Here is a 13,219-nt window from a genome sequence, read left to right on the forward strand (position 1 = left end):
GTAGTCTAGCCATACCAGACTTCAAGCTATTATAGAGTGGTAATCATCAAAAGCAGTCTGGTATTAGCAAAGAAAAAGAGTGGTAGATCAGTGGAATAGGCAAGGTATACAGTAGTAAATGACCATAGTAATCTAGAGTTTGATAAACCCAAAGATCCAAGCTTTTGGGACAACTCACTATTTGAGAAAAACTGTCGGGAAAACTGTAAAACAGTCTGGCAGAAACTAGGTACAGAAACTAGATACCAAAAGCAAATTAGGCAAGCATGGAATAGTTTTAAGAACTTATGACCAAACAAGACATAGGATCCACAGGAAGGAAAAATGAATAATTTTGATTATATTAAATTTAAAAGTTTTTGAACAAAATGAATGTAGCCAAAATTAGAGAGCAGAAATCTGGGGGAAATTTTTCTTCCAACAAGTATCTCTGATAAAGACCTCATTTCTCAAATATTTAGAGAATTGAGTCAAATTTATAAGAATACAAGTTATTCCCTATTTGATAAATGGTCAAAGGATATAAACAGGCAGTGTTTAGAAGAAGAAATCAAAGCTATTTTTGGTCATGTGAAAAAATTCCCTAAATCACTATTGATTTTAAAAAATGCGAAGTACAGCAATCCAGGTACCACCTCACACCTACCAAACTGGCTAATATGACAGAAAAGAGAAATGATAAATGTTGGAGGGGATATGGGAAAATTGTAACACTAATGCATTGTTGGTAGAGTTGTGAAGTGATCCAACCATTCTGGAGAGCAATTTAAAACTGTGATCAAAGGGCTATAAAACTGCATGTCCTTTGACCCAGCAGTGCCACTATTAGGTATCTACCCCAAAGAAATGAAAGAAAAAGGAAAAAGACCTATATGTATAAAAATATTTGTAGCAGCTCTTTTAGTGGTGGCAAAGAATTGGAAATTGAGGGGATGCCCATCAATTGGGGAATGGCTCAACAATTTTTGATATGTGATTGTAATGGAACACTATTGTGCTATAAGAAATGATAAGCAGGATGATTTCAGAAAAAATTGTAAAGACTTGACTTACATGAACTGATGCAAAGTGAAGTAAGCAGAACCAGAAGAACATTGTACACAGTAACTGCAATATTTTACAATGATTGGCTGTGAATAACTTAGCTATTCTCAGCAATACAACAACTCAAGACAGTTCCAAAGGACTCATTATGAAAAATGCTATCCACCTCCAGAGGAAAAACTGATGGAGTCTGAATGCAGATCGAAGCATGCTGTTTTTCACTTTGTTTTTCACTTTTGTGTGGGTTTTTTGTGTCTGTATTTTGTTTTACAACATGACTAATATGGAAATATGTTTTGCATGATTGCACATGTATAACCTATATCAAATTGCTTTCTGTCTCAGGGAAGGGATATAAGAGGTAGGGAGGGAGTGAATTTGAAACTCAAAATTTAAAAAAAAACAAATGTTAAAAGTTGTTTTTACATGTAACTAGGAAGAAATAAAATATTTAAAAAACCAAAAATTTAATATTACAAAGGTAATATTAATTTGTGGTTTTCTAAAACAATAAGCTACTGACATTTCTATTTGAGTTTGATACCAATGGGACTCCAGACAATAGGAATTGTTATACCACTTGGGTTTCCCTCAGTGTATTCTTAGGCCATATTCTTTTGAGTGATTATGGATCTAGATTAGGAGTCTACAATGTTATTGGGTTCATTCAGTCAGTACAATGTCATCTGCAAACAGGATCATTTGGGTGAGTTCCCTATCTTTGGATAACCCATCTTCCATTTGGACTCTATACTGTACTTCACAGGGGTACTAACCATATTTGGTGACCTTATATCACCTTGTTTTATGCCTTGCTTGATACCAATCAGAGTGTTGTTAAACTTTTTATTTCCCTTGTTTTATCTTTCAAGAAACTATATATGATTGATCTTTTAACATTTTTAAAATTAATTTTATCTTTAGATCCTCATTTTCTTTCTATTCCTTCTCTTTTCCCCAACTGAGAAGGCAAGAAAAACAAAACCCCTGTTACAAAAATGTATTTTCAAGGAAGACAAATTCCCATATTGGCCATATCTAAAAAAAATATCCCAATCTCTCCTCTGAGACCATCACTGGAGGTGGGAAGCATGTTTCATCTTGTGGCCTCTGGAATTGTGGTTGGTCATTGTGCTGATTGTAGTTCCTAAGTCAGAAACTTTATATGATTTTGATATTCATTAGAAACACCTTTCAGGTAGGGTTTTGTGTTAAAAATAATCAAATGCTTTTTAATAGAAAAATACAATAAACATAGTGGGATCTTATATTCTCTATACCTTTTCAGTTATTTCTGTGATTGTAAGAATATAGTCTGTGAAAGTCTTTCTTTCCTATTCCTTTACTAGACTTTCTATACTTTAATGTATGTAGAATGTTGGTATGTATGTAGAATATTCTCAGAAAGATTTTTAAGGAATGTAAAAACAATTGTTGGTAGTTATTTATATTTTCTTAGTCTCTCTTTTTGGTAATATTTTATTGTTTTCCTCCCAAGTAATTGTTATCCTGTATTTTAAATATCTGGAGGATCGATCCCTCAATGCTGTCAAAATTTTGTTGACTCCACCGTGAACTTCCTCTATGTACACTTGATCTAGTCCAGTTGCTCTTACTATGCTTATTTTCTCCTAATACCTTTTCTACCTCTTCATTCAGCAAATGAGAGACTCTGATGTTGGAGTTCAATGTGATGACTCTCTTGTGACTGATGGCTAAAAAAAATTTGTTATAGAAATCTTCAAAGTATTTTTCTGGTTTTTACTTAAGTATGTCTTTCTAAAAAAGTAAGTTTTCAATAACTTGTTTACTCTCACCCCACCCCAACACACATGTGGTGATACTGTTCTTATTCTTTAAATGTTCTCAGGAAATGGTGATAATCTTGCCTTAATATCTGTTCTTTAACCAGTGTGAATATTACGTTTAAAAAAATCTGTACTTCATGGAGGTTTTCAGAGATTGTTCCTTTGCCAGGAACTATCTTTAAAGACAGAAGAAGAGAAAATATATATGCATATTAGGCTGGGACAGTAACCATTATCTATTTCAGAAAAAAAGAATTAAATATCAAATATGCATAACTATTTAAGCAAATTGGAAGAGAAAACAAATACCTGTGAAAATCTATGGCACATTGAAGAAAAAAAATGTGGCCTAGCCATATCTTAATTTGAGTAGCTTCTACCTTATAGGCCACTGAGTATCTCTGGATCTCAGTTCCCTCATTTCTAAAATGAAGATATTTGAAGAAAGCTATCATTCCTTTCTTCCTCCAACTCTCCTCTTAAAACAAAAACTCCCTAATTCTTTAGTCATTCCTCATATAATATTATTTCCAGACCTTTTGTGACCTAGCCATATCTCTTCTAGATTTATTTCAGTTTGTCTGTACTCCTCATAAAATGTGGCACTTAGGGGCAGTTAGGTGGTGCAGTGAGTAGAGCATTGGCCCTGGAGTCAGGAGGACCTGAGTTCAAATCCGGCCTCAGACACTTGACACATGTACTAGCTGTGTGACCTTGGGCAAGTCACTTAACCCCAATTGCCCTGCCTTCCCGCCTCCAAAAAAAAGAGAAAAAAAGTGTGGCACTTAGAAATAAATACATATGTCTTGATGTAGTCTGACTAAAGATAAATATTGTTATAGCGTTTACTTTTGGAGTAGCCTTTCCATGGACTGCTGTTGAGTATTTGGTCACCCCAAGCCCTAAATCTCATTCACTTGAACTGTTAAATCAGGTAGGTCTCCCATTTTTTTAAACTTAAGTGAAGGACTCTACTTTTTTCTCTCTTAATTTTTAACTTTTTGAATCATAATTTTGTTTAACAAATTTACTAACACTCTTAGGTTTGTCGTCTGTCATCAGGTTTGTCATTTGCATCTTCTGTGCCTGGAGGAAGTAATATAACTGTTTCGCCTAGGTTCACTACAAATTTATGTTATCTAAACTTGATAGGTCCTTATTACAGCAAAGCAATCCTTGTGCTTCTGTTTAATTCTTTATCTGACTACCCATAGCAGCAGCTATTCCAAATCTTCTTGCCTCCCATAGCACCACCATCATGCCACCTTCTCAGAAGAGGACCTTGCCTCATACTTTATTAAAAAAGGAGAAGCCATTTACCATGAACATCTTCACTATTCTCTACCTCTATATTTTAAAACACCTTGAAACATCCCCCATTCTTCTCCTTTATTCCAGTTTGATGAAGAGGTAGGCCTTCTCACTAAGGCCACACTTCTACTTGTACTCTGTGCCTATAATCATACCCTCTCTTTTATCTTTAAGTTATCCTTATCTATTGGCTTATTTCCTGTGGTTTACCATCTTATATGTCTCCCTCTTTTCACAACAAAACTCCCAAACTCCGGAAAAACAGCTTACACTCACTGTCTCCCTTTCCTAATTTTCAACCATTTGTAGTCTGGCTTCTGACCTCATCACTCAATTGAATCTATTCTCCAAGGTTTCCGATAATCTCTTGATTGTCAAGTATGATGGTATCTTCTCAATCTTTTCCCTTCTTTCCTTCTCTGTAACATTTGATATTATTGACCACCCTTTCCTCCCAGATGATCTGTGGCATTTAATGTTATTGGCCACACAAACCTCTCAGATATGTTTTCCTTTCTGGACTTTCATGACACTTCTCTCTCTATTCTTGGTGACCTCATAAGCACATGTGACAGTAATTGTCATCTCTGTGCTGATGATAATCATTCATATACCCAGCCCTAGTCTCTCTTCTGATCTTCAGTTCCAACTCACTAGCTGCCTGTTAAACATTTCCAAGTGGATATCCAGTAGACTTCTCAAATTCAGTATGCCTACAACAAATTAGCTTCTCCGCACCACCACCCCGCCCCCCGCCCATTCTAAGCTTCTCTATTTCTTTTGCACTCATTGCTGTTCTTTTAGTCACCCCAGTTTGCTTTCTTGTAAAGCTCTTTGCACAGTGTCAGGAACATAGTTGGTTTGTTTGCTTCCTTCCATCCTCATACACCACACTCCATCTTCTCCAAGCCTTTACATTGACTGTCCCCTGTGACTGGAATGTACTCTCTCTTTGCCTCTGCCTCTTAGAATTCTTAGTCTGATTTCAAGTTTCACCTTGTACAGGAAGCCTTTTCTAATTCCTCCCAACTGCTAGTGACCTTCCCTAAATTACCTTTTGTAATGCCCTCTCTGGGCTACCCTCTAGATTACAATTGGTTGGTTGGGTCTCCCAGGGCATACTTATACTTCATTCAGGGTAGTTTGTGGTTTTATATTCTAAAAAACTAGCGCAAGAGCTCCCACTGGGGTCTTAATCTTCAACTTAATAGTCAATGACATTAGCTCAACAGCATTTTTTGGAATAACATAGCATGAACAATGGTTACAAAATCTTCTCACCATAAACTTGGGGAACATTCTTCCATGAATAAATACATGCAACAGTGGAAACACAGGAAATCCATGTAGCCAATAGTAGTCAAAGTGGCACTGCATGGACCTAGTATCTTTTTTTATGACATATCTTTATTATAGATAGGGCACTTTCCTGAACTCCCTGGACCTGTTCCTCTTAGAAGCTCAGCTTGACTCCACAGCTGGCCTGTCCAGACCCGGATTTCAGATTAGGCAAGTTGCTCTTTAACAAGATGTCATTGTCAATGCATGTGTGTTTGGGAGAGGGGGTGGGGGAGTAGGGTAAAGGGGAGAACAATTCCCTCAGGATCTGAGTTCTTTTATAGCTTGCTCTCTTTTTGACTGCGGACTCCTTAGAGCTTGCTCACATCTTTTAAAGGCTTTAGGGGAGTGGCTTATCCTTCAGTCAGCCAGTGTCTAGCTGCCCTATAATTCCATCAAGTTTATTGAGGAAGTCTTCATGTCTCCTGAAGGTGGAAAGGGGGAGGAGAAATAGAACACACATTTATTACACATCTACTGTGTGCCAGACGATGTGCTGAGCCCTTTATATTTTTTTTCACTTGAACCTTTCAGCAACCTTGCGGGGGGAGGGGTACTACTATTATCTCCATTTTATAGTTAAAGAAACTGGGGCAGAGTGGTTAAATGACTTGTCCAGGGTCAGCTAGTCAATATCTGAAGCAGGATTTTAAACTTGGGTCTTCCTGACTCCAGGTCCAGCACTCTATTGACTGTACCACTTAAGTGCCTCAGACAAGTGGTAAAGAAGCGTAAACCCCTCTTTACACTTCTATAATCATGGTCAATCAGAATCCAAAGGGGCACATCCTTTGTAAGTGAAAATTGGCAATTATAAAGTCTGAAAGAGCTGCTCCTTTATGTCTCATTGTATCTGCTACCTGCTCCTTATGTCTTGTAATTTCATCAGATGAGTTGGGAGGAAGAGAAAAAGATTCAATTGATCAGAGATCCACGAGCAACCCTTTGCTACATTTATATTTATTTTGCATGTTTGCACATACATAGATACAAATGCACATGTTTTCATCTAATAGAATGTAAGTTCCTTGAAGTCAAGGACTGTTTCACCTTTGTCCTCATATTGCTAGTGCCTAGCATAGTGCCTGGCACATAGTAGGTACTTAATAGATGCTTATTGATTGGTTCAATATTGAATAAGACAATGTCAATGACAGGACCAAGTTGGCATCCGGAAGTTGGTTGGAAGAACCTGATGGCCTTACAGCTCTTTTTGAATCAAGTTATATAGTATAGCTTCATTATTTTCTTTCAAGGAGAGGATTATCGGCGTCAATGTTACTCATATATAAATGGAATTAGAACAACTTAAAAGTAACCAATCATATGAATAATTCTTGGATTGTCTTGTCACTGTTTCCTCATCTTATCATGTACAGCTGGATACTAATGTAAATAAAAAATGATTGCAATTTCTCTGAGAAAATAAGATTCTTTAAACGTTGTTGTTGAAGTTCATAGAATGTGTTGCAACATGTTTCTACATATAGCATCAGTACTTTCAAGATCAACCATCCAGCTGATCTTGTGCTAGCAACTATGGTAAATAGAAATTTGCGTTCTATGATCATATAAGAATAAATTGTTTTGTTTAGAGGGAAGAACATCAGAATCACAGAATTTCAAAGATGGGAGAGATGTCAGTGGCCAAAAGAGCTACTGGCTTCTTTGTTAAATTAAGGGAAACATAGCTTCCGGGAATAAGGAGGTACTTAGTTACTATGCTCTCTGCCCTGGTCATAGACTGCATCTGGAGTATTTTATTCAGTTCAAGAACATTAAGAAGCTGGAGAGTATGTAACAGGTAGCAGTTAAGATGGTAAAGCACCTTGAATCCATGTTGCTTAAGAAATGATTAAAAAAAGTAGAGCTTGAAGAAGAGAAGAATGGGGATTATGATAACTGTTTCCAAGTATTTGAAATGCTGTCGTGCAGAAGAGACATTGGCCTTGTTCTTTTTGACCCTAGAGGGCAGATCCAGGGGAAGTGGGTAGAAGTTTCAAAGAGACAAATTTAGGTTTAATTCCAGGAAAACTTCACTACAAATAGAATTATATAAAAGTAGAATGATCCATTTTGGGAGGTAGTATATTCCTCTCATTTCTGGGTTTAATCGTCTTCAAATTGAGGCAGCAGGGCACTTTGTAGGGAAAGGAGATGGCCTTAATGGCACTTTTATCAGTGGAAGACAAGAACTGAAGAGCTCTAATTCCTAGTCTATTCAAATCATACTGCCTGAAGGGTTGGTTACATAACCTACTTCCACTTACTAACAGTAACACACAATAGGTATAATACTAATAATAAAAAGCTATGCAGCATTATAAATTTCCATTTTAAAATTAATTGTTTCAATCATTTCCTCCATCAAGTCTTTAACCCAAGCTGCTAAATTGTGTAAACTAGGATTTCACTGCTCTCTGCTCTATTCCTCTTGGTAGGGATATTGTTAAACAGTGAGCTCAAACTACGTGCAAAGCTAATTATGCCTGTGAAACTTACTATGTTAAAAATTTTGGGGAAGAAGTAGTGATATGGCAAAGTATCCTTCACTGGGAATAGGGCCAAGATGGAAGGTATAAGTGGATCCTGAGGGTATCTCAGCTATTAGAAGCATTCAGCAACCCAGAACAGGCTATCTCATGTTATGCAGATTTAAATTGCTAGACATGGGACCAGGAATCTCAATACGTTTATGAAGTTTTTTTTGATGATACCAATGCAGCCATTCAGTGGGAAAGAGGGATGTCATTGCTACTAAAGGTTCAAGAACAAAGTAAATGATTCCTCCTGATACCAAGGAATCCATGAACTAAAACAGGATTGGAAAGACCCTTGAAGATAAGGATAGCAGCTGGACAGTCTTCTGTGAATTAACTGCTTTGTAAAACATCTTATTTTATGCAAATGTACATCCACGTGACTCATTTGTAAGTTATGTCGACATTCAAGAGGATACAGGAAGAAGACATGGTTAATCCCACTGCTTTTCTGAGTGCTGTGATGATATTATATGGGATGACATGACCATGCTGGAAAATATAGAAACTGTATTTTGCAAAAATTAAAAGATACCATATTTCCCCATGTATAAGACACATTCTTTTTCAAAAAATTTGGGGTCTAAAAGCTGGGTGCTTCTTATACAGTGGTTGTAGATTTTTTTACTTGCATTTCCTGCTTCTTCATGCTTGTCTCTGCGCTCATTGTTTAGCATGTTACCAGTATATGTTAGGTTATGTTTTGCCACATTCTGCCCAGAAATGGCTCAGAAAAGATTTTCATACAGTGTTGAATTCAAGTTAAAAGTGATCCAGTTTGCAAAAGTGAATGGAAATCATGCTGCTAAATGTAAGTTTGGTTGTCCTCCAACTGAGAAAACAATCCAAGACTGGCTACAGGAAGAAGAAACCCTACTGAAAACGCCACGGCAGAAGAAGGCCATGAGAGGCAAGTCAGCAAAATAGCCTGATTTAGAGAGGGAATTGAAGATATGGATTGAAGAACAAAGGGCAATTGGAGTTCCTGTGTCCACAAAGATGGTTCAGCATGAGGCAAGAAGAATTGCTGATGAAAAAGAAGTTACTGATTTCAAAGGAGGACACAATTGGTCCTTCAGGTTCATGAAACAGAATGGACTAAGCATGCATACATGCACCAGACTTGCCCAAAAGATGCCTGAAAGCTATGAGCAGATGAATAAAACTTGAGTTCAATAACTTTATGTAATACATTTTTTTTCAAATTTTGGGCCCCAAAATTAAGGTGCATCTTATATATGGGGAAATATGGTAGGCGAGACTTGACAGAAGATTTGGAAAGAAATGTAAAATATTCAAACTTTACATCTGACATCTTCAGTTAAATCCCCTACTTAGATGAAAAGAAATATTCCTCATGTTGCATGTTATTTGCAGGGATCACTCCAACAGACCCATCACAAAAATATCCATTCACACATTTGATTTGCCTCTGTCTGGCACTTGCTTTCAGTGAACTTTAATAAAATTCTTTGTTTAATTAGATGTGTCTATCTAGTGAAAAAGTTATATGCTTTAAGTATGAGTTTTCGGACTGTCATTTTCCATTAATTTCCATTTCAGACCAGTTAAAGCCATTTTCTCTCAACAGAAAGATTCACTGTAAATATCAAGATAATGAATTAACAAGAAAAAAAGCTAACTTGCAAAAGGAAACTTTCAAAAGGAGAATCTTTTTCTCTTTGGTATATGTGAAATATAATGAAAATGTAATGTGAGTGAATGACCTAGGGGCCATTACTTAGAGCATGTATGGACAGTCACTGCTTGGTTCTAGTAAACAGTGTGGAATCTTGGTGATGCTAGCTTCCAGCCATGCATGACTCATTGTGAGAGAGTGTAGTATTTGATGGTTATTGATGTTGATTATTGAGGTTGAACACCTGATAAATCAGGGGCTTTTAGTGGGTTCTTATGAAGAGTTTCCTATTTAGGTGCTAAACTAGAACTCAGTGCATACAGGAAAGGAATCATCCCTCTACCTCTCTTTCTTTTGGCTTTGAAGAATGGGCACAGCTTTGAGCTGCATTCTGAGAGCATGTTGGAGTGAGGGGCAAATAGCCCCATTCTTACATACAACTTCCATGCTACTGGCAGTCAATGTCATGACTATGTAAGCCTGAGCCTAGGTTTGGGCAGCCCTTTTGGTATCTCCATCCTTAAGCAGGTGATCAAGAAGCAAACTGGAGATAGATGCGTCCAGGCCACCTTGTGAGTTCTGGAAGATTTGAAGATCCTATGAGACCTTGAAGTGCCAGTGGTTGCAGAGTTCCTGGAACGACAGTGGCTGACAGTAGGGGCAGTATCTCTACTTCAGAGAGTTCAACTATCAACAAAAGAAAGATTGGCCTAACTTGGCCTTTTTTTCCACAAAGTGCTGAGAGTGATCACTGAGTGCCCAGTGCTGAGGTGAAATGTGAAATATCCAATTAGCAGTATTGTAAAACTGCTTCGTGATCTGATGAGAACTACGATGTCAGCCTCCCAGCCAATAGTAACCATAGTTATTGTAGTTATAAATTGTTACTAAGTCCTGTTAATGCATATCATTATTCCCTCATGCCATTCCATCCCATATTCCTTCTTTCCATGTAGAAATAAATTACTTGACCCATACCTGATTCATTTTATACATTGAGTACCTCTTTTGCTTTCTTTTGCTTTCTCTTTTGGGGAGACCCAAACAGGAGCCTTATCTCCAATTGTATTTACCATAATCTGTGAGAGGTTGTTATCAAGCCAATGAGCATGAAACTGGAGAACATACACCCCATAATCAGAAATCAGCTTTCCCCAAGAATGAACTCTATCACAATCATTGTTTTATGGCTAGTTAAAAGAAAGAGAGAACAGATACCCCAGCTCTCTTTCTCCCAAGGCCTATCTCTGTTAGATAAGAATTCACAATAACTACTGATGTATGTCAGAGTAAGTGGGTGGAATTTCCTGAATGAAACACTATGTAGTTGGAAAGGGAAATAAAGAAGAATAAAACTAGCTACTACAATTGAAGTATAGTGTGGTACAGTGGAGAGAACCTTGGATTTGGCGTCAAAATAACTGGCTACCAAATCCCACCCCTGCTTCTTATTATATGATTTAGAGCAGGTTACTTATCTTCTCCAGGCTTCACTTCCCTTATTATCTCTAAGATGAGGGAATCTCCAAGGCCCTTTCCAGCTTTAATTCCTATAATTTTATAAATCTAGAGGTATAGGATAGGCCCTAATTTTTTAATGAATGAATTACAATAATTTCTGAAATCATTATTACTATCTGTTCATACTCAAATGGAGGCTATGTGTACACCTGCTTAAATCATATTTATTATCCCAGCTTGACCTTTTGAGGTTAATATCAGAGAGGAAAACTCTGCCCTCTCACCAAACATCCCATAATGGCCTAGAAAGGCTAGAGTTTTACTAGCCAAGCATAATATTTATGTTTCTTTTTAAAATACATTTTATTAATAGCCTTTTTTATGTCATCTAAATTTCCCCTTGTATTCCTCCCTCCTCTTACCTTCCAGAGAGCCATCTCTTACAATAAGGAATTTTTAAAAAGAAATGAAGAGACAATAGTCAATAAAATCTCTCATTAAGTTAAAAAATATATATGTGTATATATGTCTGAAAATATATGTGATATTCCATAACCATGGATCATTTACACTGCAGAAGAATGGGGAGACATGTTTTCTCATTTCTCTTCTTTGAGGTCAAATTTGTTTTTTATAATTTTGCAACATTCTCTTTATTGTTCTTTCATTGTTCTATTGTTATAATCATTGTGTATATTGTTGTCTTGGCTTTAATAACTTCACCTAACACCAGTTTGTGTAAGTTTTTCCCAAGCATAGTATTTCTTACGGTTGTTATTATTTATTTTCTTCCTTCTTTCCAGGGTTTGGATATTACCTTTATTCATAGATTCCATTGCAGTATAGAATAGTGAAAAACAACTATTCTGCTTGCTATATTACTATATGTATGTCCTTTTCAAGTTTAGTTCACTATCTCATTTCCCATGGCCATATGTCAGATGTTAATCCACTAGTCAAAGCATCAGAAAAAATAAGACCTTAGATTTAAGAACTGTACCAAAAGGAAAGGGAAGAATCTTAATAGAAAATCCTTGAAATTAAGTTCGTGTTTTTCTTTAGCGTAGGAGCCCTAAATCTATATTTGATTGTGAATAGTCTTATTGTGTTCCTTCTTCACTTTGTTTGGAAATGCCATTTAAAATTTCTATCCCTACAACAGTAAAATAGATACAAAAAATAGAATTTGGTGGCCTCCTTTTCATATGCTGTCACTATCTCTTTCTGGCATATAACTGCCAGCGAGAAATGTTTTCTTCTCTTTCACCAAGATTTGGCTATGGAAACTCAGAAAACTTGGGCTCTTGCCTATAATTGAGAATACAAAGGCTTTACACACACACGTGTGCGTGTGCGCGCACACACACACAGAGTGTGCTTTTCTGGAATGCAAATTAACATAAGATTCAGAATTCAAGTTTCTTCACATATCTAGAACTGTTGCACAAAAGCTACCTATCCTTTTTATGCATAATTTCATGGAGAAAATTTTCAGAACTCTGGTCCTTTTTATGTACTTGAAGTGAGTTTTAGATTCAGGCAAGCCCAGTGTTTTCAATACGAGGCCTCTTGCCTTTCTAAATGTTTTTCCATCTCTGGATGCAATGAATTTCCCAGTGTATAGGGTAGGTTGGGTTGTTAAACCCTGCAAAAGAGAAAAAGGTAGACGCTGCTAACATCAGCCTATTGAACTGACTTAACTTGACACAGAGGCAGCTGTGTGATACAGTGGATAGAGCACCAGGCCTGAAGTCAGAAAGACTCATCTTCTTGAGTTCAAATCACACTTATTAGCTGTGTGACCCTGGGCCAGACACTTAGCCTCGTTTGCCTCAGTTCCTTTATCTGTAAAATGAACTGGAAATAGCAAACCACTCAAGTATTTTTGCCAAGAAAACCCAAAGTGGGTCAGGAAGAGTCAGATGTGACTGAAACAACTGAACAACAACAAACTTGATACAGGCAGGGCCAATAACTGTACAACTATAACTTACAAATGACACACGACTCTAAAGCAATGAGATCATTTTTGTAAATTTACACATAAAAATCAGTCCGATCCCTTTATTGGTCAATCA

This window comes from Trichosurus vulpecula, chromosome 3 (assembly GCF_011100635.1).
Source record: "Trichosurus vulpecula isolate mTriVul1 chromosome 3, mTriVul1.pri, whole genome shotgun sequence".
Classification (NCBI taxonomy): domain Eukaryota; kingdom Metazoa; phylum Chordata; class Mammalia; order Diprotodontia; family Phalangeridae; genus Trichosurus; species Trichosurus vulpecula.